Source organism: Eschrichtius robustus, chromosome 1 (genome assembly GCF_028021215.1).
Source record: "Eschrichtius robustus isolate mEscRob2 chromosome 1, mEscRob2.pri, whole genome shotgun sequence".
NCBI lineage: Eukaryota > Metazoa > Chordata > Mammalia > Artiodactyla > Eschrichtiidae > Eschrichtius > Eschrichtius robustus.
The window spans coordinates 170471021-170497372 of NC_090824.1; the positions used below are offsets into that span (position 1 = coordinate 170471021).

At 45.6% G+C, this 26352-nt stretch overlaps 1 protein-coding gene across 4 annotated transcripts in view; it reads left to right on the forward strand.

Annotated features, from left to right (window-relative positions):
- Positions 1-26352, forward strand: part of PCSK6 (proprotein convertase subtilisin/kexin type 6) — a 191320-nt gene that overhangs the window by 141264 nt on the left and 23704 nt on the right. The window lies entirely within an intron of this gene.

The window sequence follows — 26352 nt, forward strand, 5'->3', positions numbered from 1 at the left end:
TGACGTCTTTTAAAACTAGACGCTCCTCAAGTAGTCCTTTAAAAGCCCCAGAGTGCATCGGCCCTATTAAAGGTCAAGGGTCAGGCCGATGCGTCCCCTGCGCCACGGGCAGAGGCAGAGTCCCCGCGCCAGCCGGCACCAGCCCGTCTGCTCGCGCAGGGGAGCAGCGAAGGCTGTGCATCCACACGCCACAGCCAGCCTGCCTGTTGGAAGCGCGGGATGAGCCTCGTGGGTGTTCATGTTTCTCAGCACTTAGTAAGTCCAGGCTCCTCTCTGGACCTCAGCATCCTCGGCTGGGACGTGGAGCCGAGCTGGATCTCTCCTGGCCGTGGCCTGTGTGGTACGTCCACATCCTGGGAGGGGCCTTGCTGGCCTGGATGCTCCTCCGCGCTCTCTGGCCTGTCCGGACCCCGCTCCTCTTCCAGACCCAGCTCCAGACAGCCTACTGTGGGGCTGGGTGGGAGCGGAGCAGGCAGACGCCTAGGAGACCCCGGGCCTCCTCGTCTAGCGCTCCCCCTGGGGTTTTGTCGACACGCAGGTGGTGACGCAGTGTGCCCGGTGGTGCCCGAGACGCGGCAAGGCCAGATTGTGCCGAGCTTTGTGGGCTGTCGTCAGGATTGTTGTTGGTGGGACGCCCCAGAGGGATTGTGAGCAGAGGAGAGAGATGGTCTGAACCACCACGTGGGCAGGGTCACTCTGACAGCTGGATCGCAGTGACTGAGTGTGGCTGGAGTGGGGAGAGGGCAGAGACGGGGGGGGGGCCAGTTAGGAGGCCATCGCAGTGTGAGGTGAAGGTGACCCTGACTGGGGCGGGGTGGGCAGCAGTGGAGGTATTGAAAGCAGCTGGTTCCTAAAGTAGAGTCAAGAGGACATGCTGACAGATCTGATGTGGGTGCCGAGAGGAGAGGGGGCCCTGAGGACTCCGGAGGTTTGTCCTGTGCGTCGGGAGAAGGGAGTGCAATTTCCTAGATCTGGGACATCGCGGGGGAGTGGGTGCTGGGGGAAGGATCAGGAGCTCAGTTTGAAGGTGCCTGTGACATATCCAGGTAGAGAAGTGGACCTGGAGGTCGGGTGCACACATTTCAATGCTGTGAGCAAATGGCGGGTCTTGAAAGCCACGCATGTGGACGGGCTCCCCCAGGGGTGAGTGGGGTGACCCTGTGCCTGCAGGATGTGGGCGCCGGAAGGGAATCTGTTTCCATAACGATTCCACACGGGTGCACGTGCCGAGCTGGGGGCTGCTTTGGTGCAGCACGGAATTGTGTGCCATGCATCTCGCCGCCACCCCATCCTGCCCATCCGCTCCCCGCCTCTGGCCTGCACCGCATGCGCTGGCTCTGCCCTTGTCCTGCTGACATTTGCTCTCTGGAGTCTGGTCGTCCGGCGGCCGCTGTGTCCCCAGTGCCTCCTGCTGCATGGCTGGTAATGGACACAGAAGATGTTTGGCGAACAGACAAGGACAGGGGTGATCACCCCATAACCGACGCTCTGCCTGCTTCAGAGGATACAGGCTTAGCGGAGGCTGGGGGGCAACCCCAAATTAAGTCCTGAAACAGGCCGTCTCCCTCCCTGAGTGTGGGTGGCGTCTGGGCCTGGGCCGGTTGAGACCGGCGCAGAATACACACCCCCCGGTACCTTCTAGCTCTGACCTTCTGTGACCTGCTGGACTCTGAGGGGCGGGGGCCCTTCCTTCAGTGCTGTCGTAGAGGGTCTCCTTGCTCCTACAGCGGCCCCTGGGGTGGGTTCATTTGTCTGAGCTCCACCCTGTAGAAACACCATTCCTGAGGCGGCCTTGTGGAAACTGGTAGCCAGTGGCTGTTGACAAACCACATGCCCTGCTTCCAGGGCAGGACGAGGTCGGGCTCCCCGTCTCGGCCGCCCGTTCAGCCACCCGCTCAGCCGTTCAGGCACTACCTAGCACCTCCTCCCCGAGCGCAGCCGAAGTCTGCGTTGGCTCCATCGGCGTCTCTGCACGTGGATGGGGGTGGGAGGGAGAGAGTAAGGACTGTGGCAACCAGACCCTGAACCGTGCAGCTCAGTCTGGTGGGACCTCAGCCTGCGAAGGTGACACAGAAGACTAGGGTTTCCCCCTGACGCAGACCCCGAAGCCCAGTAGAAATGCAGGCCTTCGAGATGCTGTTGGTGCCAAGGCTGTGATGGGTCCCAGTGGGCATGTCGTTCCCTCCCTGGTTGTCAGCTCAAGGTGGCCTGTAGATACCGGGTCTCCGTTGGCCTCAGTGCCAGGAATAAAGCAACAACACACGGTCACTGCCCTCAGAAAGCACGGCCCCTGTCCTTCCTCTGCAGTGATTCCAAGAATGGGTCCTGGGGTGCGGGGCTGCGTCTCTGTTCATTTCAGTCCCCCTCAAATCTCTGCATCGTAATTGCTTAAAAAGAAGAAAGCCAATTCAGTTCCAGTGGTACGCTGGGTGAGAGTGCTCTAAAATCTGAGATAAGACCCGGGGCTTACTGAGTAACTAAGTTGTCTGAATGACACGCTCCTTCAAGCAGTACTCAACTCCTGTCACACTGAGCCTGGTTTATGTTGTTAGTTTTAAAACTCTTTTTTTTACGACTGAGGAGCAGATTACTCATTCATTTTTCTCTTCAGTTCCTGGGCCAAGGAGAGGGTGTGTCTTCTCCTGGGATTACGCTCCTCCGGAGGCAAGTTAGGGATGGGACTGAGTACAAATCCTGCTTCACAGCCAGGTTGCCTTTGCAAGTGGTGTTTCAATCATTCCCATCCATGTTCAGTGCACCTTTATTGAAATCTAATCAGTCCCAACTTGGGGCTACTAGGACCTTGCCTTGCTGCTCGCTGGGGGAGCAGGGCTGGGCTCAGGTGTGGTGGGGAGGGCACCCCAGAGGCAGGTAGGCTGGCCGAACCCCCTCCCCCAACACCTCCCCCACAGGCCACACCACCACCACATAGAGAGAGGCCAGGCCCAGCACCGCAAGCCGCCGACAGCACCGTCAGAGCAGAGCGCAGGGGTCCCATCCTGCAGAACATCTCTCAGGGAAGAGTGGCTGCATTTTACAAAGTTTCCATCTCGAATGCTCTAGCTTTTCAGTTTGGGCACTGAATGCAGAAAGTTCCAATTCTTTGGGAAACATGTGCTTCATTCTCCTGCATCTGCCTGGGGCAGGCCTGGGGTCGGCTCCTGGTGCCCCTGCTTTCCTGAATCGCTGTTGTCGTTGTTCGGGCTGCTATAGCAGAGTGTCATAGACTGGGGTGTTTATCAACAACAGGCATGTCTCTCTCACAGTCTGGAGGCTGGAAGCCCAAGATGAGGGGCCAGCGTGGTCGGGTTCTGGTGGGGGCCTCTTCCAGGTTGCAGACGGCCACCTTCTCCTTGTGTCCTCACAGGGCAGAGGGAGAGTTCGCTAGCGCTCTGGGATCTCTTTCGTGAGGGCACTAATCTCATTCCTGAGGAGCCCCCCTCATGACCTAATCACCTCCCAAAGGCTGGGGGTTGGATTTCAGCATATGAATTTGGGAGGGATGCAAACTCATACATAACGACATCTGGCCCCAGTGCTGGGCCCCTTCCCCTTTAAGATGAGGATGGACAAACTTTCCTCAGGGAGTCACTCGGACGTGATGACCCGGGCCCAGTAATTGAGGGGCGGGACCTCCCCATCCGCCCTCCTCACCTCGAGCTCATGTTGGTGATCACACCTGGGGCACAAGGCAAAGCCTGTACGCTGCCGGCGTCAGGCCAGCCTCCCGGCCCAGGTGTGCACACTGCTCCACATCTGGGTGCGGGGAGACCCCCAGCACCGCTGTGACCTGGGGCTCCTGCAGGCACCCCTGCACATGCGTGAGGCTGTGGGTCCTCCCTGCTTGGCTGGGATCGGCCCAGCTTTGAGCAGCACCGGGATGTCCTCCCTTGGTCTTCTCACTCATTCACACACTTACCTGCTATGCGCTGAGTCCACTGGGCAGGCACAGGGCTGAAACATGCTTCTTCCTCCCTCCCCTATGCACCCCCGAGCACCCTGCTCGGCGCCCCACATGGAGACTTTGCTGGGGCTGTGGTTTCTCTCTGTGCAGGGCCTGCACTTCCGCTGCGAGGGGGAGTCAGGAGCCATCGATGTTTAAATGGGAAGCATAATCAAGCATCCTTCCAATCCTCTTTCTGTGATCAGCACCAGACATCTTATTTAATGGCCCCAACAGGAGTTAGTCTTACGTACTTGGCATTCACATCGTAATAAATAGACTTTCTGAGACAATTGATGGCATTTAAAAAAATCCTGTTGTTCTCCTGAACTCAGGGAATTCACTTTTTCTCCTCAATTAAAATTTCTCTTTTTTTCTCTTATCTTCTCTCTGTTTCCAAAAGAGCAGCAAGCCACATGTGCCAGGTTTCTCTTGGTTTCCATAGCATTTCCAGACTCTCATTGAAGGAACGAGAGGAATATGATGATAATGAGTGCTTATGTATTTTCCATTAGGCACTGGGTGTTATCTCATTGCTAAAAGTCCATATAGAATCAGGGCATCTTAAACAGAGTCCTAGCCGACAAGGAATTAAGGTTTATGAAAATAAAAACGTCTTATTGCTAGCGATACACACCATAGTATTTACAAGTGAAATGTTAGTGATGTCTAGGATTAGCTTTAGAACACTCCAGGGGTGTAGGATGGGAAAGTGGAGGATGGGGAGGGCATGAACAGACGAAGTAGGATGGGCCAAATTTCCATGATTGTTGGGACGTTGGGAATTCATTGTACTGTTTTCTCTGTTTTGTGTTTATTTGAAAATTCACATCATGAAAAGTTTTTTAAAATACATGTATGGGGAACATCTCTTCCAAAGTGGTCAGAAGGAAAAACTATTATGCAGATTGGGTTTGCACAATTAAATAAAATAAAGATGTAGGTGCTTTAGAGCAAATACACCTCAATTCTCCACAAGTGTGAAAAAAAAAAAATGTTCAGTACGCCACTGAAGAACTAGTTTCTTTGGACTTTCTTACTCTCAGACAGTCAGTCTAAAATCTATGAAGGAATAAGGCAGGGTCCCAAACTCTGTGTGTGCACGTGTGTAAGTGTGTATGTGCCTGCACGTGTGGGAGTGGGTATCGTATGTGTGTATATGTGTGCCCATAGGTAAGTTATCTGTATACATGTGGGTATGTACGTGCATGTGTGCATTCACCTATGTGTGTGCGCGTGCATGTTTGGGTGTGGTGGGTATGCACATGTGCGTGTGTGTTTGCTTGTTTCTAAAGAACCAGCACAGCCTAGCAGTTGAGCCCTGGAGCTGGCCTGCTCAGCAGACCCCTGTCCTGCATCTCACCAGCAGTGGCCCTGGACGGGTCACTCCTCCCGCTGAGCCTCGAGGCCTCCTCTGCATAGGGTTGTTGGGAGGATTAAATGAAGCGGCACATGTGAGGTGCTCAGTGTTATGAAGCTTACTCCTCATAGCAATTACTGTGTGTTTTTATCCTCCTTCTGTGGGAGAGGAAGCTGGTTCAAGCCCCACATAGAGCCTGACGGAGCTCACCTAGCGTAAGGGCGCAGCCTGGAGTCAGGTGTGCTTCTGCACAGACAGGCCCGGCCCACTCCATCCCCCCCCACCCCCCCCCCCCGTGGGTGAGTCCCCACGCACCCACCCAAGGTGCACCCGGCAGGCACCCTCCGTGGATGTTTTCCTCTTTAGCCCTGTGGCCAGTGCTTTTCACGTGTCTGGCTTTAGGATATTTGTAGTTGGGTTTTTTACTTTAAAGTGTTGCAATTAGAAGATAAAAATCAAATGAAATAACAAAGACTGACAGTTGCCTGGTACCAGGAGCATCTGCTGTGCATGAGGGTCAGGGCTCCTAGGAAGCCCTTCTCCTGAGAGGCTGCCTCACCTGGCCTGAGGCTCCAGGGAGCACTTGACTTCTGAGACCTCACTATGATTGACAGGTGTGGGGATGGTCCTTTATTTTTTTAACCCACCAGAGCTCTTGAAACACAATAGGCACTTAGGATAGATAGTTATCAATCTTTAAGGATTTTTCCTATACACTCTGTGCCTGGCTTCAGTATCACTGATTAATCCATTCTTAGCAAATTTACCATTTTATAACACTCCCAGCAAATATCACCATGAAATTAAGGGATGTGGGGAGCTCGACTGAATGATTATAAAGTTCTCTGGAAGAGTGAGACTAGGGAGAGAAATTCTGAAAGAATTAAATGCAGATATTTAACATATTTTTAAACTATAATAACTATTGGTGCCAGAATAGACAGATGAGTCAAGGGGACCAGAATAGATAGTCCACAAATAGAGCCGTGTAGACACACTAAGTGTAACATTTCAATCTGGCGGAGAAAGAATAAAGCGTTGAATAAAAGATATTGACAACTGGCTCACCATTTGGAAAGGAAATCATTATCTTGGTAGATTTATACCCATAAAATTAGAAACTTCTGTTTGGCAAAAAATACCATAATATTAAAATTAGAAAAATATTTATAAAATATTTTGTACAAACTTGAGTCATTCACAGATGGTCTTTTTCACTTATCTGTAGCCCAAGGACTGCAAACTTTCTCTGTGAAGGGCTTTCTGGTCTCTGTGACAACAACAACTCTGCCATTTTAGTGCAAAAACAACCACAGAAAATATGTAAATGAAGAGCCTACTGTATTCTAACAGAGCTTTACAAAAACAGGCTGTGGCTGTAGCCTGTTTACATGTTGCAGTTGAATTGAGTACGTGCTCTTGTTACTTGGTGATGAAGAGGCCTGTTTATTTGGGTACTTTTTGAGGCATCCCATCCAGGCCCCATTTTCCCACACATGGAACCATATTGTCCCATGTGACGGTAAGTGTTTAACAACTTACCAGTGCTCTGGGGGGAAATTATGTATGTCTATATATCACATACGTTTATTATAAACTACTGACACAAAGTACGTGTAGAACAAAATTTACAAATAAAAATAAAATATACACTCTTCATACTGTAAATTCCATGTAGCCCATCGATACTCAGAGAATGCTTTCATTAATTTTCACCAGGGACTTCCCTGGAAGTACAGTGGTTACGACTCTGTGCTTCCACTGCAGGGGGCACAGGTTCAAGAACTAAGGGAACTAAGATCCCACATGCCGCGAGGTGTGGCATGCATGCATCAATCAATCAATCAATCAATCAATAAAATTTTCACCAAACTCTCTTATCCATGGCCAACCTATGGATGTAGTTGATGAGCAGCTGTCTTTCCGACGTAAATATAGGTCTGAACTTCATTCATTTGTCAACAACACAAGCAACTTCTTTGCTGAATTGGATAATACTTTTCAAAAACTGGAAGAATATTTTCATAATTTTTTATGCCACTCCCAGTGTAATGACTATAAACACAACACACTTTTAAGTTTAATCTGTTATTAACGTTATCTCTGTCACTTTCAGTCTAGAAAATCAACAATAAATGAAGTCCTTATTTGTTGCATTTGTCCATTTCCACATATAAATTCTCCCACCATGACCGATTTCAAGCTACCAAGGTGTTGACTCTGAAGATAGAGTTGGAAGGAGATGCACAGGCCACCAGTAGAGAGTATTTCCATCATGTAGACAGAATAGATGTAAATAACGCCCAGAGTATAGGAAATGACAAGATAAAGTAATTAGGAAGTGGTGATTTCTGAATATTTGTTACCTTTGTTCTCAATATAATTTAATCATAATTTTATGTAGTTTAATTTTTAATAATGGTTATGTTAAGAACCCGCTCACAACATTCTTGAAAGTGTTAACAGTCAGCTGTATTAAGTCAATGTGAGCTGGCCCAGCACACCCCTGCGTATTGGGAATTGTATAGGTAGAGGACTTTCTTTCTTTTTTTTTTTTTTAATTTATTTTATTAAAATATAGTTCATTTACAATGTTGTGTTAATTTCTGCTGTACAGCAAAGTGATTCAGACACCCACTCCATCCCTCCGTGACCCGCTTCCCCCCTTGGCAACCACAAGTCTGTTCTCTGTGTCTGTGAGTCTGTTTCTGTTTCGTAGATAAGTTCATTTGTGTCATATTTTAGATTCCACGTATAAGTGAGATCATATGGTATTTGTCTCTCTTTCTGACTTACTCCATTTAGTGAGATAATCTCTAGGTCCATCCATGTTGCTGCAAATGGCATTATTTCATTCTTTTTAATAGCTGAGTAATATTCCATCATATATGTGTACCACATCTTCTTTATCCATTCAAGCATCAAGGGACATTTAGGTTGTTTCCATGTCTTGGCTGTTGTGAATAGTGCTGCTATGAACATAGGGGTGCATGTACCTTTTCGAATTACAGTTTTGTCTGGGTATATGCCCAGGAGTGGGATTGCTGGGTAATATGGTAGTTCTATTTTTAGTTTTTGAGGAACCTCCATACTGTTTTCCATAGTGGCTGTACCAATTTACATTCCCACTAACAGTGTAGGAGGGTTACTTTTTCTCCACACCCTCTCCAGCATTTGTAGACTTTTTAATAATGACCATTCCAACTGGTGTGAGGTAGTACCTCACTGTAGTTTTGATTTGCATTTCTCTAATAATTAGTGATGTTGAGCATCTTTTCATGTGCCTGTTGGCCATCTGTATGTCTTCTTTGGAGAAATGTCTGTTTAGGTCTTCTCCCCTTTTTTGATTGGGTTATTTGTTTTTTTGTTATTGAGTTGTATGAGCTGCTTGTATATTTTGGAAATTAAGCCCTTGTCGGTTGCGTCATTTTCAAATATTTTCTCCCAGTCTGTAGGTTGTCTTTTTGTTTTGTTTATGGTTTCCTTTGCTGTGCAAAAGCCCTTGTAAGTTTGATTAGGTCCCATTTGTTTGTTTTTACTTTCATTTCTATTGCCTTGGGAGACTGACCTAAGAAAACATTGGTCCAATTTATGTCAGAGAATGTTTTGCCTATGTTCTCTTCTAGGAGTTTTATGGTGTCATGTCTAATATTTAAGACTTTAAGACATTTTGAGTTTATTTTTGTGTATGGTGGGAGGGTGTGTTCTAACTTCATTGATTTGCATGCATCCAGCTTTCCCAACACCACTTGGCTGTGGAGACTTTCTTTTCCCCACTGTATAATCTTGCCTCCTTTGTCAAAGATTAATTGACCGTAGGTGTGTGGGTTTATTTCTCGGCTCTCTATTCTGTTCTGTTGGTCCATATGTCTGTTTTTGTGCCAGTATCATGCAGTTTTGATTACTGTAGCTTTGTAGTATTGTCTGAGGTCTGGGAGAGTTGTTCCTCCTGCTTTGTTCTTCTTTCTCAGGATTGCTTTGGCAATTCTGGGTCTTTTATGGTTCCATATAAATTTTAGGATTATTTGTTCTAGTTCTGTGAAAAATGTCATGGATAATTTGATAGGGATCGCATTAACTCTGTAGATTGCTTTGGATAGTATGGCCGTTTTAACATTGTTAATTCTTCCAATCCAAGAACATGGGATGTATTTCCATTTCTTTGAATCATCTTAAATTTCTTTTATTAATGTTTTATAGTTCTCAGCATATAATTCTTTCACCTCCTTGGTCAGGTTTATTCCCAAGTATTTTATTTTTTTGATGCAATTTTAAAAGGGATTTTTTTTTTTTAACGTTCCCTCTCTATTTCATTGTTAGTGTAAAGAAACGCAACCGATTTCTGTATGTTAATCTTGTATCCTGCTACCTTGCTGAATTCGTTTATCAGTTTTAGTAGTTTTGTGTGTAGTCTTTAGGGTTTTCTATATATAATATCATGTCATCTGCATATAATGACAATTTTACCTCTTTAGGTAAAGGCCTTTTTTTGGGATGAGTATACTTTAAGGTGGATACATTCAATTGTGACCGAGACTCAGACCTTACAAAGTGCTCTGCCCCCAACCCCAAAACTCCTTTTTATCCCAATAGCCAGCCCCCCTGAGCAGAGCCTTGGTCCCTCCCCAAGGACCAGACAGCACAATCAGGGGCTCTTATTTCATTGGTTTATTTCTTTCCAAGACCCACTTGGAGGAGTAAGGTCTAATCACCATTGGTTTAACTGCTTATTTACGAAATCAAACTACTTTTTTTTTTTCTTTACTAAATCGTGCTAATCAGTAAACAGTCATCATTTGAATTCTCAATATGCTAAAAAGTCATTTTTCCAAGGGGGATAATTAAGACAGTATTTGGTATAAAAAATTCCATACACAGGCAGACACCTTCATCTCAAATCCCATGGTTAGATGATTGCAAACAGGTTTATACCATTATAGCCTTAATGTGTAAGGAATCACTAAGAAGTCTCACAGATCGCTAAGAAATATGTGAAGCATCCCAGTAGAAAAATAGGCAAAGAGCTTGAAAGAGCAATTCATGAAGAAAAATGACAACCAGTAAACAAAGGCTATTTAATCTTTGCAGTAATGGAAGAAAGTACAAATGAAAACAGAGATAGGAAGGTAAATATCAGGATAACAAGCAAACAAGCGGAAGTTCCGGGGATTACAAAACAAAGCCGAGAATGTGCCTGGCATTCTGCAGGTAGGGCCACAGCATGATCTGGTATAGAGAGCCTGAATATAGGCGTAAAAAGGCCTGGGTCCCAGTTCCAGCTCCACCAACTACTGCCTAGGAGACCTTGTGAGTGATAATAATAACTCCCTCGTGGGCATGTTTGGGCACCTAATGGGAATGAATATTTCCAGCATGACCTGGCACGGGATGGGTTGTCATGGAAGCTCAGTCCCTTTTCCCCCTCTTCTCACATATATAGGTTCTAACCGCAGCCTTTGGGAACGGGTCCATTTTCCCTCCGGGAAAGCTCCAGCCCAGAGGGAACAGGTGGAGACCTGCCTCCACACCTTTGAAGAAGATTAAACTGGCTGTGATTCTGGAGAGCCCAGGAATTTGGAAACAACAGAATCCAGGGGTGCTGTGCTGAGGACATGCTGGGTTGCCATCCAGCCAATTCTTTCAAGTTTGGAGCTCAGCAGGTCCATTTCTATCCTTTCTTCTTCTTAAGCAACATTTTTTCCAAACAAAAGAAGCAAAAATTTGCTCACAGCTTGGTTTTGAAACTGCTGTGAGCAGATAATACATGGCAAACTGCCCTGGCCCTGAGTGGCTCTGTGTGCATGCAGTGAGTCCCGGGGCAGAGCCATGTAAGATGTTCCCACACGCCTTGGCTTTCTTTGGAGCTGGCCCAGAGCACCTGACTCCACCGGTTCCCTTCCGTGGAATCCCATCTTTGGGTTTCTCCTTCCCCCAAACCTGAAAGGTGAAGCCGGGGCAAGATCAAAGAGGTCCGGGCAGCATTTGGTGTGTTTGCCAAAACGTGCGGAGTAAAGCTGCAGGGGCCCAGGCGAGTTACGAAGCTGGAGCCTGCGCCCCATTCACGCTGACCTGTCTGAGAGGAGGCAGAGTCTGTGAGAAGCGGGTGGCGAGAGGGAGACCAGGCTCCGCAGAGCCCGGAGTCAGGCCCAGCATTCAGGCCTGGGGACCCTGCGTAGGGTGAGCCCAGAGCAGAGCCTGGCAGGTGTGATCTGAGTTCCTGCCAGACCACTTTCTGGCCTGGTTCTGGAACCTGGTTCTGGAACCTGGTTCTGGAACCTCCCTTCCTGCACACATGTGACGCGAATAATAGTATCTGCATCACAGGCCTGGGTGAGATTCAAATGTAGATTTTATATGAACAGATACTTGGTGAGGAATTTTGAGGTTTTAGGGTTATGAGCTGAAACATCTAAAGCAGTGACTGATAACTCTCAGTGTTACGCTCTCTCTTCTGTGTCACGTTCTGCATTTCTGCCTTAGCAAGCTGCGATGCTCCCTTGAATGGAAGGGAAGGGACCAAAGAAAGCTCAGGGAAGTCATTCTTTTCGAACTTTACTCGTGGTAGTTCATGCCTTCTGCATTGAATCCTGTGTGTTGATTACACTTTACTCCCTACATCTCGAACCGCACCCGCCGTGTGCTCCCCAGGTTGCCTCAGCCCCGCTGCCTTGGGGCCTCGCCTCTTGCCCAGTGGAGAGGTCTGGCCTCACGTCAGCTCCCCCAGCCTCCACCGAGGTGAAGGCTCAGCTAGGGCACAGCTAGCTGCCTTGTTCCCACACAGGTAGGAGCTGTGTTGGCCATAGGGGGCCAATCAAACCCAAGAGGACGTGAGGAGGCTGTAACTTTTCTCTCCACTTCCAAGTGACATGTGAAATCCAGGCTTCCCAGTGTCGACTGAAAAAAAAATGCACAACCTAAAAGTTGAGAGTTATGTTTTATTTGGCTGGCAAAGCTGAGGACTTAAGCCTGGGACATGGCCTCGCAGATAGTTCTGAGGGACTGCTCAGAAGAGGCAAGGGGGGGGAAGCCAGGATGTAGAGGAGTTTTTGCAACGAAGTAGTCAAAACATCAGAAGACTATTGTTAATTAAAGAAAACCAGGGACTTCCCTGGCAGTCCAGTGGTTAAGACTTCGCCTTCCAATGCAGGGGTTGCAGGTTCGATCCCTGGCCAGGGAGCTAAGATCCCACATGCCTCGAGCCAAAAAAACAAAACATAAAACAGAAGCAATATTGTAAAAAATTCCATAACGACTTTAAAAATAGTCCACATCCAAAAAAAAAATCTTTAAAAGAAAACCAGACATCTCAAGTTAAGGAGTTTAGTGCTATTCTGTGTATAGAAAGATGCAAGATCCTGGGCTCCCTGAAGTCATTCCTTTGATATGCACCTCAGCTATCTGGGGCCAGTATCCTGCTTTTCTCCATCCTGAGTCCCCTTAGGGTGCACCGTTGGGGGTGGCCGCAGTGGCTCAGGGTGGCAGTGGGCAGCCCGTTTGTCTCCATCGCAGTTTCCTCAGGGCTCACGTCAGGGTGGCTGTAATGTCATGGCTTGATGGCTGCAACATCCTTTGTTCACTGATATGGCAGGTGATATTTTAGTTCACACCAGCATCTAGCCACGTGGAGGGGCAGGTAACACACCTGGGAATGCACGGGAGGTTTGCCCAGGGAGAGCCGAGAGAAAGGCCTACATCCTTCCCACATGCCCCACAAGGCCCATTCGGAAGACCTCCCCTGGCCTAGCGACCTGCTGCTTTGGTGTGAAGTTGCAGCCAGCTTGGTACTTGTTTCCCCCTTCCCGGCCGCCCCTCCTCTGCACTCCTGTTGCCCCAGGACTGCACCTCCCGGTGAAGCCTCAGCCCCTGGGCTTTGCCGCAGTGCTTGCTCTCTAGAGAATGTTGCCTAAAGCATGTGGTCAGTGGCAGACTAAGTGTGCGCTTCAGTAATCCCCGTGAACTACTGCGAGGGGTGGGTCATGACGGGCATCCCATTAGAACTGGTTGGGTGTGATTCTGCACTACAGGAAGTGCAGGATGTGGTCTCTCCTCTCTCCCCGGCGCTCAGCCCTTGGAACGTGGCCGTAATGAGCAGGTGTTGGATGATGGAGGGAATGAAGGTACCCGCAGCCCTGAACCTTGTTTAAATCAAGAGCTCATATAATTTGAATCAACTGTTTTCAGCTATGCACACTCAGTAACCCGTTTAATAATCAGTTAAAAGAGGTAGAAATTAGTCTCTCCGGCGTGACTGTTCTTTCCCTTTTTTCATCATAAAACGTTCCATGGTTTCTTGTGTTGACTTTAAAAAATGCACAACGTGAGACCTGCGAGTTAAGTTGTATTTGGGGCAAAATGAGGACTGCAGCCCAGGAGACAGTGTTTCCGATAACTCTGAGAAACTGCTCCGACGGGGCGAGGGGGGAGCCAAGATACATAGGAATTTTGCAACAAAGAGCAGGTAATTGGGAAAGTCAAAAAATTATTGTTAAATAAAGAAAGCCAGATACCTCAAGTTAAGGAATTTAGCGCTTGTCTACGTATGGGAAGATGCAAGAGTCTGGGCTCACTGAAATCATTCCTTCGATGTGCACCTCAGCTATCTGGGGCCAGTATCCTGTATTTTCACATCCTGAGTTTCCTTAGGGCTCACCGCAGGGAGTGGCTGCAGTCTGATGGCTGCTAGATGGCAAGTATTCTTTTCAGCCCTGAGTTTCCTCAGGGCTCACTGACTCACGTTGGAGGGCTGCAGTCGTTGATGACTGTGACATCCTGTGTTTATTGATATGGCAGGAAATATTCCATTTATAAATATACCATTTATCACTTGATTTCTGTTCAGTAGCTCTTTCATACACTTCCTCCTCCTGAGAGCATAGCTGTTCTCATTTTCTTGCTGGTGTTATTGACCACGGTTGAATTGACATCTGCTTTGAGCTAGACTTCACTTCCAAAAGAAGAATGGAGATTTTGCAATCTGTGTTTGATGGCTCAATTTATCTCATACTGGCAGCTTAGATTTCAAGCATGTGCCTTCTGTGCTGGCTTCCAAGTTTGTCACTAAACTCTCATTTCTGGAAAGTGTGATTATGGAGAATCGCTCCCGCTTCCTGGAAAGAACTGAGGACTCCGGGAGGTTTCCAGGCACCATACACACGGTTGTCCAAAAGTTCCATTTTTTACCCCATTTGCTTCGAAAGGACTCAGTGTTTCAGTTGGTCTCGTTGCCTCCCTTCTGCTCTTTCAGGGGACTGTTATAGTGGTGCTGTTGCCCAAAGTCTCCTAGTTCAGGAGGAAAGGAAGCGTGACACCCTGCTTGTTCAGGTGCACGTACGTGAGTTGTGGCCTTTTGTTCATCACCCTATGTCTCGCCTGGTCGTGGATGTAACAAAGAGATGAGTTTCTTCTTTAATATTTCATTTTTGCAAATAAAATACAAAATGTTGATGAGGATGAAAAATAAAATGTATGGAAAGAGGAAGAGCTCTCCTGAAACCCCTTCCTCAGGTTCTCCACTGTTGCATCAGGTACAAAGGTGCACCTGCACTGGTCAGCATTCTGGCAGCCAGATCCGCCCCCCACCCCTGTGCCAAGAATATGTAAGTGCATTTAATGTTTGAACATTTGACTTTGTTATTTTCAGAAGCACATCATGTTCAATATGTCTATATTTCCACTTGGTGTTTCTTCGTCTTGACGTTTTACTGCGTTCTAACCGTGCTGCGTACATAACTTTGTATTTCTTTCTGTTACTTGCATATCAAGCGCTTTTTCATGTCATTTTATATCCTTTGTGAGCAGCATTTTATGTATTTTTATAATACTTCGCCAAGTAGAAATACCGTCATTTATTTAGGCATCCCTCTATCGTTGGGATGCGTAGATTGTTTTCTGGAGTTTTTGCTGTTATAAACAGACAGCTTAGTGCAGAAAGCTTTCTCCTAAATTTAAAATTATTTCCTTGGGATCGTTCACCAGAAGTAAAATTACTAGGATAAATAAGCGGTGGAAACCACAAATATACCTGCGCTGGATACATTTTACTAATTTGCTTTTCAAAATGGTTGAACCAACATACAACTTCATCAGGCACAAGTAGGCACTCATTTGCCAGCTCTCGAGGAGATAAATGATATCTTTCCTTAATTTGCGTTGTGATAATTACTAAGGAGGGTGAAACACTTTTCCAAATGTTTGTGTACGAAGTGTGTGTGTGTGTTTTTAATTGCCCTTTCTCTTTTTGTCCAGAGAATAGTCAGTATTGTTATTAAGCTAATAGGTACTCCATGTAAAATACAAATGTAATAACCCTTTCCGGGTCATAGCTCCTATAAATATTTTTTCTGGTCTGTTATTTGACTTATATATATTTTTAAGATAATCTTAAATTTCTTTTCCAGAATTTCGATAATTCTTTTTTTATTCCCAGTTTGTGATTTGATCTTTTTCAGAATCTGTTTGATTTGGGGTTTTTTTTTTAGTATAAGGTAAATATTTTTCATAAATTGCTAACGAATTACCCCAAAACAAAGACAAAATCGAAATGTTAAGAGATGTTGTGGGCTTCTGCATCTGGCAACAGAAAGACCAAGAACAGGACAACTAGCAAAACAACTAAAATATACAAAACAAGTTGTGAAAATAAGTCCAGGCGTATTGATAGTTTCAATAAAGGTAAATAGATTGCTTCATTTAGAAGACAAAGATTGTCAGATTAGATTTTTTACATGTGTTTGCTGTTGTGCCGGGCGTATTTGATTTACCTACCAGACCCCTGTCCACTCCTGTCTGCCCCACTCTGTCTGAGGCTGGTCTATCCACAGACTCTCTGCCTGTGGCTGCTGGTGGAATTCAGCCAGGGGGAAACTCCAGCAGGAGAATGGGAGGAGGAAGGAGATGTTTCTTTCAGAGTTATTTATCCCTCCAGCATCCCTCGGGGTCACAGACCCACCCTCCCCTTGCCGGTGGACTATTGTACACTTATGGGCTAAACACCCCTTCTGTTTCTAGCCCCGGGGAACTCCATTGTCCCTTGTGGCTCTGTTTTGCTCTGCTGACACCTCTGTAAATAGTCTCTTTATTAAAGCCTTATTGGATTATCCTAGTTTAATTATGCTGCCTTCTTCCTGCTAAGACAGACTGATGGAACTATATGTAAGAACAATATCTAAAATATAAGAAAACTGCAAAGTTAAAAATAAAGTGGATGGGAAAAGATAGACCAAGCAAATGCTAACCAAAGAAAGCTGATGTAGTTACGTTAACATCAGACAAACAGAAATGTTACGGCAAAAAGCAATCCCAAAGCTGAAGGGGGTCACTGCACGTTGATAAAAGATTTGGTTCAATTCTAACGTGGCCTCGAAATATATAATGCAAAAATTTGTTAAAACTCCAAAGAGAAAAAGACAGACTCACACACAAGGTGGGAGATTTAGCATACCTCAAATATATTTGATAGACAAAATAACAAAAATCAGTAGGAAGAGAAGATTTGAACTTCACAGTTGACAATTTAGGTCTAACCAATGGACCTACACCCAACAACCAAAGAATACACTCGCCTTTCAATCACAGGTGGATTATTCATGAAAATTGGCCACGTAGTAGGCCATTTGGCAAACTTCAGAGTATTTCCAAGGATTGGTAGTATATAAGCCCTGTCCTCTGAGATTACAGGTAAGAAATCAAAACTTAAAAGATAACTAGAAAAAGCCCATACATTTGATAGTTAAAAAATACTTCTAAACAACTCATGTGTCAAAGGAAAATAATCATAATTTAATAGGGAGGGACTTCCCTGGTGGCACAGTGGCTAAGAATCCACCTGCCAATGCAGGGGCCATAGGTTCGAGCCCTGGTCTGGGAAGATCCCACATGCCACGGAGCAAGTAAGCCCATGTGCCACAACTACTGAGCCTGCGCTCTAGAGCCCACGAGCCACAACTGCTGAGCCCATGTGCCACAACTACTGAAGCCCATGCGCCTAGAGCCTGTGCTCCACAACAAGAGAAGCGACCACAATGAGAAGCCCGCGCGCCACAATGAAGAGTATCCCCCACCTGCTGAAACTACAGAAGGCCCGTGTGCAGCAACAAACACCCAACACAGCCAAAAATAAATAAATTAAATAAATAAATTTATTTTTAAAAAAGGATAATAATTTAATAGGGAATCTTTGGAACTGGATGATAATAAAAATACTGCATATCCAAACAGGTAATGCAGGTGAAGTAGAGATGAGAGAGGAATGTATGTTCCCAACTGCATGTGTTAGAAAAGAAGAAGGGCTAAAGATTGATGGTAGGTGCTTTGTGTCCACCTAGAGGGGTGGGATAGGGAGGGTGGGAGGGAGACGCAATAGGGAGGAGATATGGAGATGTATGTGTATGTATAGCTGATTCACTTTGTTATACAGCAGAAACTAACACAATATTGTAAAGCAATTATACTCCAATAAAGATGTTAAAAAAAAAAAATTGATGGTAGAAAATGACCAGCAACATAAACTCAAAGACAGCAGGAAAAAGGAATTTTTAAACTAGCAGAAATCAATGAAGTAGAAAACAAACGTACGTAGAGAGAATTGACAAAAGCCCTGAGTTGGCCCTTTGAAGACACTAATAAAATTGATAAACCTCTGGGAAGACTGGTCAAGGAAAAACCTGAGAATGTAGTTGACCCTTGGACAGCACAGGTTTGAACTGTGCAGGCCCACTTAGATGCAGATTTTTTTTTTTTTTTTTTCGGTAAATAAGAACTACAGTCCAACACAGTCTGTGGTTGGTTGAATCTGCAGATGCAGGGCTGGCTGTAAAGTTATACATGGGGGTTGGCACCCCAGACCCCTGCGTTGTTCAAGGGTCATCTGTATATAATTTCATGAATGAAAAAGAAGAATGTTATTATAGATCCTGTATACATCAAAGTTATTATAAGAAGATATTATAAACAACTTTGTGACCAAAAAAATGAAATGTTAAGTGAAATGACCAAAAATAATGTAACAGCAAAATTGACACAAGAAGAAACAAAAATTAAAATTGTGTGATTAAAGAAATTGATTCTATAATTTAAAAGAAAACCCAGGGCTGGATAGATGCACTGGCAGATTCTCCTAAACATTTAAATGGAAGAAATGTAATGTCAATATTCCACAGACTCTTCCAGAGAGTAGAAAAAGAGGGAAAAAGAGTCCCTAGTTAGTTTGATGAAGCCTGAGTATCCTTGATACCAACTCCCAACAGCCCACTATGAGAATGGAGACTTTTCAGCCAGTGTCACTTGGGGACGTAAATAGGAAAATCCCAAGTTCAATATTAACAAACTAAATCCAACGGTATTTTTAAAAAGTTCCTCTTTTCCTGTCTTTTTTTGGATTAAATATTTTTGAATATTCCATCTTATTTCCTTTAGGATTTTTAGCCTATTTTGTGATTGTCGCAGTAGACTTGGAGTTAATACTCCTCCCCACTTTCTGCTGTAGTTGTGTGCTATATGTTACTTCTATACACATTACAAACTCCATCTTGCAGGGATATTTTTGCTTTAAAGACAGTCGTTGTCTTTTAAAGAAATTAAGAGAAAAAAAAAAGCTACTCTTATATTTACCTACATGGTCACCATTTCTGGTACTCTGTACTTTCCTGTAGATCTAGATTTTCATCTGTGACCATTTTCCTTCTGCCTGAAGAACTTCCTTCACCATTTCTTATCATGCTGGTCTGCTGGCCATGAATTTGCTCTGCTTGGATTTATTCCAAAATATCTTTATTTCAACCCATTTTCAGTTTGTTTTTAAAAATAGGTTTATTTATTGACACACTGATTTTGACTCTGCTTAGAGGAAGTCATTGTGATGGTGCTGTGACTCCACCCATTTTTTAAAATTAATTTATTTTTGGCTGCGTTGGGTCTTTGTTGCTGCGTGTGGGCTTTCTCAAGTTGTGGTGAGCGAGGGCTACTCTTTGTTGTGGTACATGGGCTTCTCATTGCGGTGGCTTCTCCTGTTGGAGAGCACAGGCTCTAGGCGCACTGGCTTCAGTAGTTGGGGCACGTGGGCTTCAGTAGTTGGGGCACGTGGGCTTCAGTAGTTGGGGCACGTGGGCTCAATATTTGTGGCTCGCGGGCTCTAGAGCGCAGGCTCAGTAGTTGTGGCGCACGGCCTTAATCGCTCCACGGCATGTGGGATCTTCCTGGACCAGGGCTCGAACCCGTGTCCCCTGCATTGGCAGGCAGATTCTTGACCACTGCGCCACCAGAGAAGCCCTATTTTTTTTTTTTTTCATTTCAGCACTTTAAAGATAGTGTGTGTCTCCTTTATTGTTAACACAGAACTCTTCACTTCCGGTACTTCTAGTCACCAAATGTGTGGGGTTTTCCCCCCACAGCAAACAATTCTCTGCAGCACCATCTGGGTGTCCTCCGATGCAACTCAGTTCTGGCACCGCCTACCTGGGGACAGAGTCAGGCCCCACAGGCTAAGGGCTCAGTCCTGCAAGACTGTCCCCCACACACATACACACACACACTTCGGACACCCGTTGTAAGCCTGGGTTATCACCTGTGCTTTTGACCGACTGCCCGGTAGATCTAAAGACCCCCTCCTTGGGTTCAGTTAATTTGCTAGAGCTGCTCACAAAACTCAGGGAAACACTTGCTTACATTTACCAGTTTATTAAAGGCTATGATAAAAGGGTACAGATGAACAGCCAGAGGAAGAGATACACAGGGTCTGTGAGGGTCCCTAGTGCAGAAGCCTCTGTCCTTGTGGAGTTGGGACGCATCACCCTGCTGGGTTGATGTCTTCACCCACCTAGCAGCTCCCTGAACCCCATGCTATTGGGATTTTATGGAGGCCTCCTCATGTAGGCGCGATCAATTACAAACTCCGTTTTTAGCCCTTTTCCCCTCTCTAGAGAAATGGGGGGTGGGGCTGAAAAGTCCAAGCTCCGAATCCTGGCTTGGTCTTTCTGGTGACCAGCCCCCATCCAGGAACCACCCAGGAGCCCACCAGAGTCACCTCATTAGAACAAAAGTTGCTCCTAGTATTTTTTTCACTTGGGAATTGACAAGGGTTTTAGGAGCCCTGTGCCAGGAACCGGGGGTAAAGACCAATATATAATTTCTGTTATCTCATAGGTATCCTCAGGGAAGATAAAGCATTTCAGTGCTGAAATAAGAACAGGATGCTGCATTTTAAAAAGGAACATTGGGAGGACCAGATAAATGACTTGAAATTTTAAAATATGAGGCAAAAATTAGAAAGGCAAGAGATAGGTTGGAAGAGGAAACCTCCCAGAAAATGAAGAGCGAGTGGGGTGGGCATGTGGAGGATAGTGTAAGAGAAAGGATTCTCGATGTCCTGGGTAAGGAGGCATTGGACAATGGCTAGAATTCAGGAGCTTGGACGGAGCACGTGAGCATTTACCCTAGAAGGGCCCCCTCGGAGCCTTACGAGAGGCTGAGTCTGGGGCAGGACGCGGAAAGGTGGAGAGGGTGGCGGGAAGGACCGCTGTCCTGTTATAACCCGTGTAGCAGACTTTGTCTTTTCAAACTGTTAATTTATTACTTTGAACTAACTGAAAAATGTTGAAAGATGGTATTTTAGTGTTCTCTATCTCACCCTGTAGGTGCCATTAAGAAAAGTGCAGTTTTGTGTGTTGCCAAACTGTACAAGTGATTGTTCTTTACCTGATATGTGTGTTTCCACACTTCACCCAAAGAAACACTGGCGCTTGGGATTCTGAGATCCTCCTTCTGGCACTGAAAATACCATCTTGAAGGGTTTTTATGGCTACGAGATCATAGGGAAGATTCTCCCATCTGCCTGGCTTTACTTCCGGCTCTGGAGGTGTGCACGCATGTGTGTATGTGTGCATGTCCATAGGGGACACATACATGTGCGCACTCTTCCTTCTTCTTTTCTAGGCCATTTCCTAAATTCTCTCTATCTTCCTACCTCTTGTTTGCCATAATGTGGACTTAAAGCACATTTATAACTATGTTAAATTCATTGAGTAAAGGTTGATATTTCTGTGAGTGTATAATAGTTCATATAACGGTTTTATTGAAATATAATTCACACAGCATAAAATTCACCCTTTAAAGCATCCTTGTATATTTTTATAAACAGAAGGAGGAGAGCCTTTTTTATCCCTCTACCCAAACCTCTGCGTTAAACTTTGTAAACAGGTTCCCTGGACCTCAGAAGGAAAAGGCTTCCCCTGGAGTGTTATTTAGACTGAAACATATTTCTTGATTATAGGCTTCTCTTTCTTTACTGTGTTTCAACTAAAGAATTTCTCCCTGAATGTTGTAAATGTGGCGGGGGGCGGGGGGGGGGCGGGTAGAATTAGTAAATTCTTTATTGTTAATAGCTTCTCTTATGGCCAAAGAAAACCCAGGAATTCAAAAGTATTAGCTCGGAGTCCTTATCTAACAAAACCTTTCCCCCGCTCCTAGCTGGTTTGTCTCCAATTGTAAATTCCCCTCTCAAGGATTTTTAATGCTTAATTCAGAATGCTGGAAGAGAAAAGCTTCATTACTGCTGGTACTTCCCTATTGGCAAATTCAACCTCAGTCTTCCCTTAATTCTCGTTCTTTCTTTGAATAGGAATAATCCTGTTTGTTCATTACAAATTCAGTTCATTGAGGGGGAAATGCATTGAAGATGGTGAATGATGATAAAGCCATTTATCGGCAGCCTCCGGGGTACTAGCTAGGATTATCCTCTGCCTCTCACAAGCAGTGCTGGCCCTGAGTGTTTAAGCAGGTGGATTTGCTCTTCTTTCTTCTAGGGGCTCAGGAATCTGATGGAGAGAAAGCCAGGGAATTTGGATTTGGGCATCTTTTCAGACCTCTTCCAGGAAATTAAGGAATGAATGGTACTAGTTGGGTTTTGTAAGGGTAAGCTTGAACAGGCATGCCGACGTCTTGACTAGTAATCAATACACTCTTGTTAAACGCTTTGTCCAAAGCAGACCAACATTCCGAAGTCCTGCCACCTCTGGAAGGCAGTTCTGTGGAGTGTGGACTGGGTCTCTGGTCTGGTGTAGCCCTGGATCGTTCTTCTTCTGCTTCTTCCTTGGTTCTTCCCTCCAGGTATCTCATCTCCTCAAAGCAAGGGCGGGCTCTGGGCTTGGTGAGCGTGGTGGGACCTGGTCCTCGCGTGGGCTGGACCCTTGGGGTCGTGGATAAGTGTTGACTCAGCGAGAGGAGAGGACCACCCTAAAGCCTAGAGCCCAGAGCTGCATGTTCCTGTGCGTCTCTGCCTTACCTTGTGATGTCAAGTCACTGGTGTCTGATCCTTCTGACTCGCCCCAGGTGGGACTGCGGGTTGGAGGCGGGCTGTATACCAGGTGGGCTTCTTCCCAGGTGCGCTGTGGTCTCTCACCTGGCAGTTTCTGAATCAAGCCTCATGAGATGCCAAACTCCATGAAGGGGTTATTGGGCCCCATAACATTATGTGTCAAGAGCCTTCACAATGTTGTATTCTCTTCGGGGAATCGACCTGGGGAGAGTAGTTCAGATGCAGCAAGTGATATTTCCTGCAAATTCATGTATAAAACCAAAAATGAAAAGGAAACTGAAACACATGTCCTGTTATAACCTATTATGAGAGATTGGTTAAGAAAATGCTTATATTCATACAGTGAAATAGTTTGCAGATATTTTAAGATATCAGTGTATTAATTTAGCAAACATTTGTTGAGCACACATACCAGAAACTTGCCACACGCTGAGGCCAGTATGCCACATAAGAAAGGCACATTCCTGCCCACATGACACCTCTGGTCTGATGAAGGGGAGAAGACATTAAACGGGTGAAGAAATGATTTCTGGATGTGATTAACATGATGCTGAGTTAGAGAAGAAAGAGAAATTGCTGTCCTGCGTGATTTCAACTATGTGAAAAACAAACACGCATAGAAAATAGCCAAGAGGAGACTATGCCAGACAAGTTAGAGGTGATTTTTATTTTCTTCTTTATTTGTTTCAGTATTTAATAATCATCCCTCTTTTATAACTAGGAAAAAATAACTTAAAAAGAGAATTGCACTTCAAATTATGCCATATACTGGAATACTTGTTTTCATGTCTTAACGAAGGCAAAAAAACCAGAGACTCTCTTGGTAGAAGTAAAAAGAGCATGTTCACCTTTAAGTACAAAAAAAAAGGAGGAAAATGTCTCTAGAATCACCACTGTCTAAACCTTACCCTCAGGTCAAGTTGTCCGCACAGAACCTTCTAGGACAGGGGAGGTCTCCTTCCCTCCTCCTGCCGTCTCCCTGCCGCTCTTTCTTCTGTGCTCCTAAGTCACCAGCACGGCACCTGGGCCCTCAGAGGCTCTAGTGAATATCTCTTGCGGACGGAGAGAAGGAACAGAAATTTAAACCAAGTGTGAGCAACCATCTTCTTGGTCCACTTGTAAATCTTTGGTACAAACGTGGCAAAAGTGCACTTTTAATGCATCTTAGAAGTTTCATCACTTGTCCCCGGCAAATATTTTTGGCAAATTTCTGAATTTATAAATTGCTTCCAATTTTATCAAATCAGAAAGATGTCAAGCTCTTAATCATCTGAAAAGATGCTCAGCTTCTTGTGTCAATAAGAGAAATGTAAAGTGAACTTCTCTGAATTGTCAGATTGTCCGTCCAAGGCTGTGAGGAAGCAGGTATGTTGGTATATTCCTGGCAGGGGTGTGATGTGACCAGACTCCGTGGAGGGCAGTTTGGCAATGTCTGTCAAAATGACAAATTCACATCCTTTTTGATCCCTGCCCCTCCCCCCGCACCATTCTACTTTTAACAATGTAGACTACAGATACACTTACACACATGTGAAATGATATGCTCCTTAGATTTTATTTAACAAACTCTGTGCAACAGCTCCCATATGACAGTCACTGTTCTAAATCTCTTACCATCATTAAAGTCATTTAATCCCCCAAGCTACTCTATGAGGTAGATATTATGATTATTATCCCCACTTTACAGATGAGGAAACTGAAGAACAGAGAGATTAAGTACTTTGCCCAAGGCCACACAGCTAGTAGGTGGCAGAGCCAGGATTCAAACCCAGACTGTGCAGCTCCAGGCTCCTTGCTCTGCCAACCTCAACAGGTACCTCCTCGTGTGACCACAGTTATGGCACTGTTTGTAATTGCAAACATTTGGAAACAAGTTAAATGCCTGTCAAGAGGGGATTGTTAAGTAAGTGACGTGATACCTCTCTGATGCAGCGATGGAAAGATGACCAAGATGCATTTTAATGGAAAAAGCAAAGTGCAGAAGGTGCTCCCAGGTGTGTTGATAAAGGGGACGGGGCAGAATATGTGCTCGTATTTGCTTGGATAAGAATAAAACACCACCGGAAGGGTGCTCAAGAAACAGGGAACCGGTTGCCATGGAGAGAGATGGTGGAGAGAGATGGGGAAGCAGCTGGAAGGGGGACTTCCACTGTGTTCCCTTTTATACTTGTAGATTTTGAGCCATTCACATTTGTTGATTATTTGGAAATGTAACTCAAAAGCCCTGAGTACCACAGTTTTTTCGTGTTTTTTTTTTCCTTGACCATATAACCAATTTGTTTCTAGATTTTTAAATTAAACTTAATTTTTAAAATTGATGTATGTGAAAGGTAATATAATATATGCCACGGTTTTTTTTTTTTTTAATCAAACAATCTGGAAGAGAAAACAATAAAAATGAAGTCTCTCTTCCATTCCTGAACCCCAGTCTCCCCTCCTGGGCCCCTCCCGCAAGACAGCTCCTACTGCTGGTTTCTTGGATTTTTTTTTTTCTTTTCAGCTTTATTGAGATATAATTGACATGTAGCACTGATAAGTGTAAGGCATACAGCATAATGACTTACACACATTGGGAAATGATTGCCCCAATAAGTTTCATTAATATCCATCATCTCTTATAGACACACACAAGGAAAGAGGAAAAAAACTGGGTTTTTTCCTCGTGATGAGAACTCGTAGGATCTGCTCCCTGGTTTCTTGGAATTCATTCTGTTCTCCCCCCTCACACAGGGTGTGTGCCGATCCCAAGCTTGGATCAGCCCCTCTTCTCTTGTTTGTCCTACCAAAACTCTATCCGAAAATAAGAATCTAATTTTAGTGATGAGGCCTTTGGTGGGTGTTTTTGGAGACATCATATAGGATTGAAATAAATCTCGATTCAAATTATAGCTCACGGAACCCTTGTTCCCTGCCCTGTAGTTATTATTCTCCCCCTTAATGACAGTTCATCACTCAGCAGTTCAAATGTCCAGAGCCTTTGTGGTTTTGAAATGTAGCTTTAATTTGATCCCCGGGAGTTGAGAACGGATGATCGTTCACAGACAGGCCCTGTGTTTGCTGCACCGGCACCCGTGTGAAGTATCAATACTTCTCGTGTAAGCGTCGCTCACTGCGTTAGGGAAATGGCCACGGAAAGAGCCCGGCCCTTTGGAGACCATGTCCTGGGAGACAGTCAGCTCAGGACGGTTCTTTTAAATCGAAGGACCCACATCCTTCAATCCTGGCCAGGCCAGAGCAGTGCAGGGCCTGACTTGGGGGCTTCGGAGGCTGCAGGCTTTTAGGACCTGGGGCCTTAGTTGGCCAGGATGATGGTTAAAAGGAAACAGTGCTGCTCTGTGCCCCACCGTGGGACAGAATCGATTCGTGTTGGGTTGATCTTCTTCTCAATAAACCCTGAGGGGCTGGGGTGCCCATTAGCACAAGCCGCGTGTTCTCTGGCAGGTCACACTGGCCTTCGGCCCCTCGCCTGAGTGACAGTGACAGCAGTGACCTCCCCGACATGGTCACACAGTCCCAAATGCTGGGCACACCGTGGTGAGAAGGGAAGCCGGCCCATGGCCCATGGTCACGTCCAACCTGGCCCTTGTGTGCTTTATTACATCAGGGATCCCGCCTGGACATTGCAGGCCAGGTTTCCCCTTCTGTTCTCACCTGAGGACACTGAGCGGCATGGGCCTCGCTCCCTGGTGGAGGCGGTGGTTGGGGGGGGCGCCTGCTGCCCCCTGCTGCCCCTGCCCCATC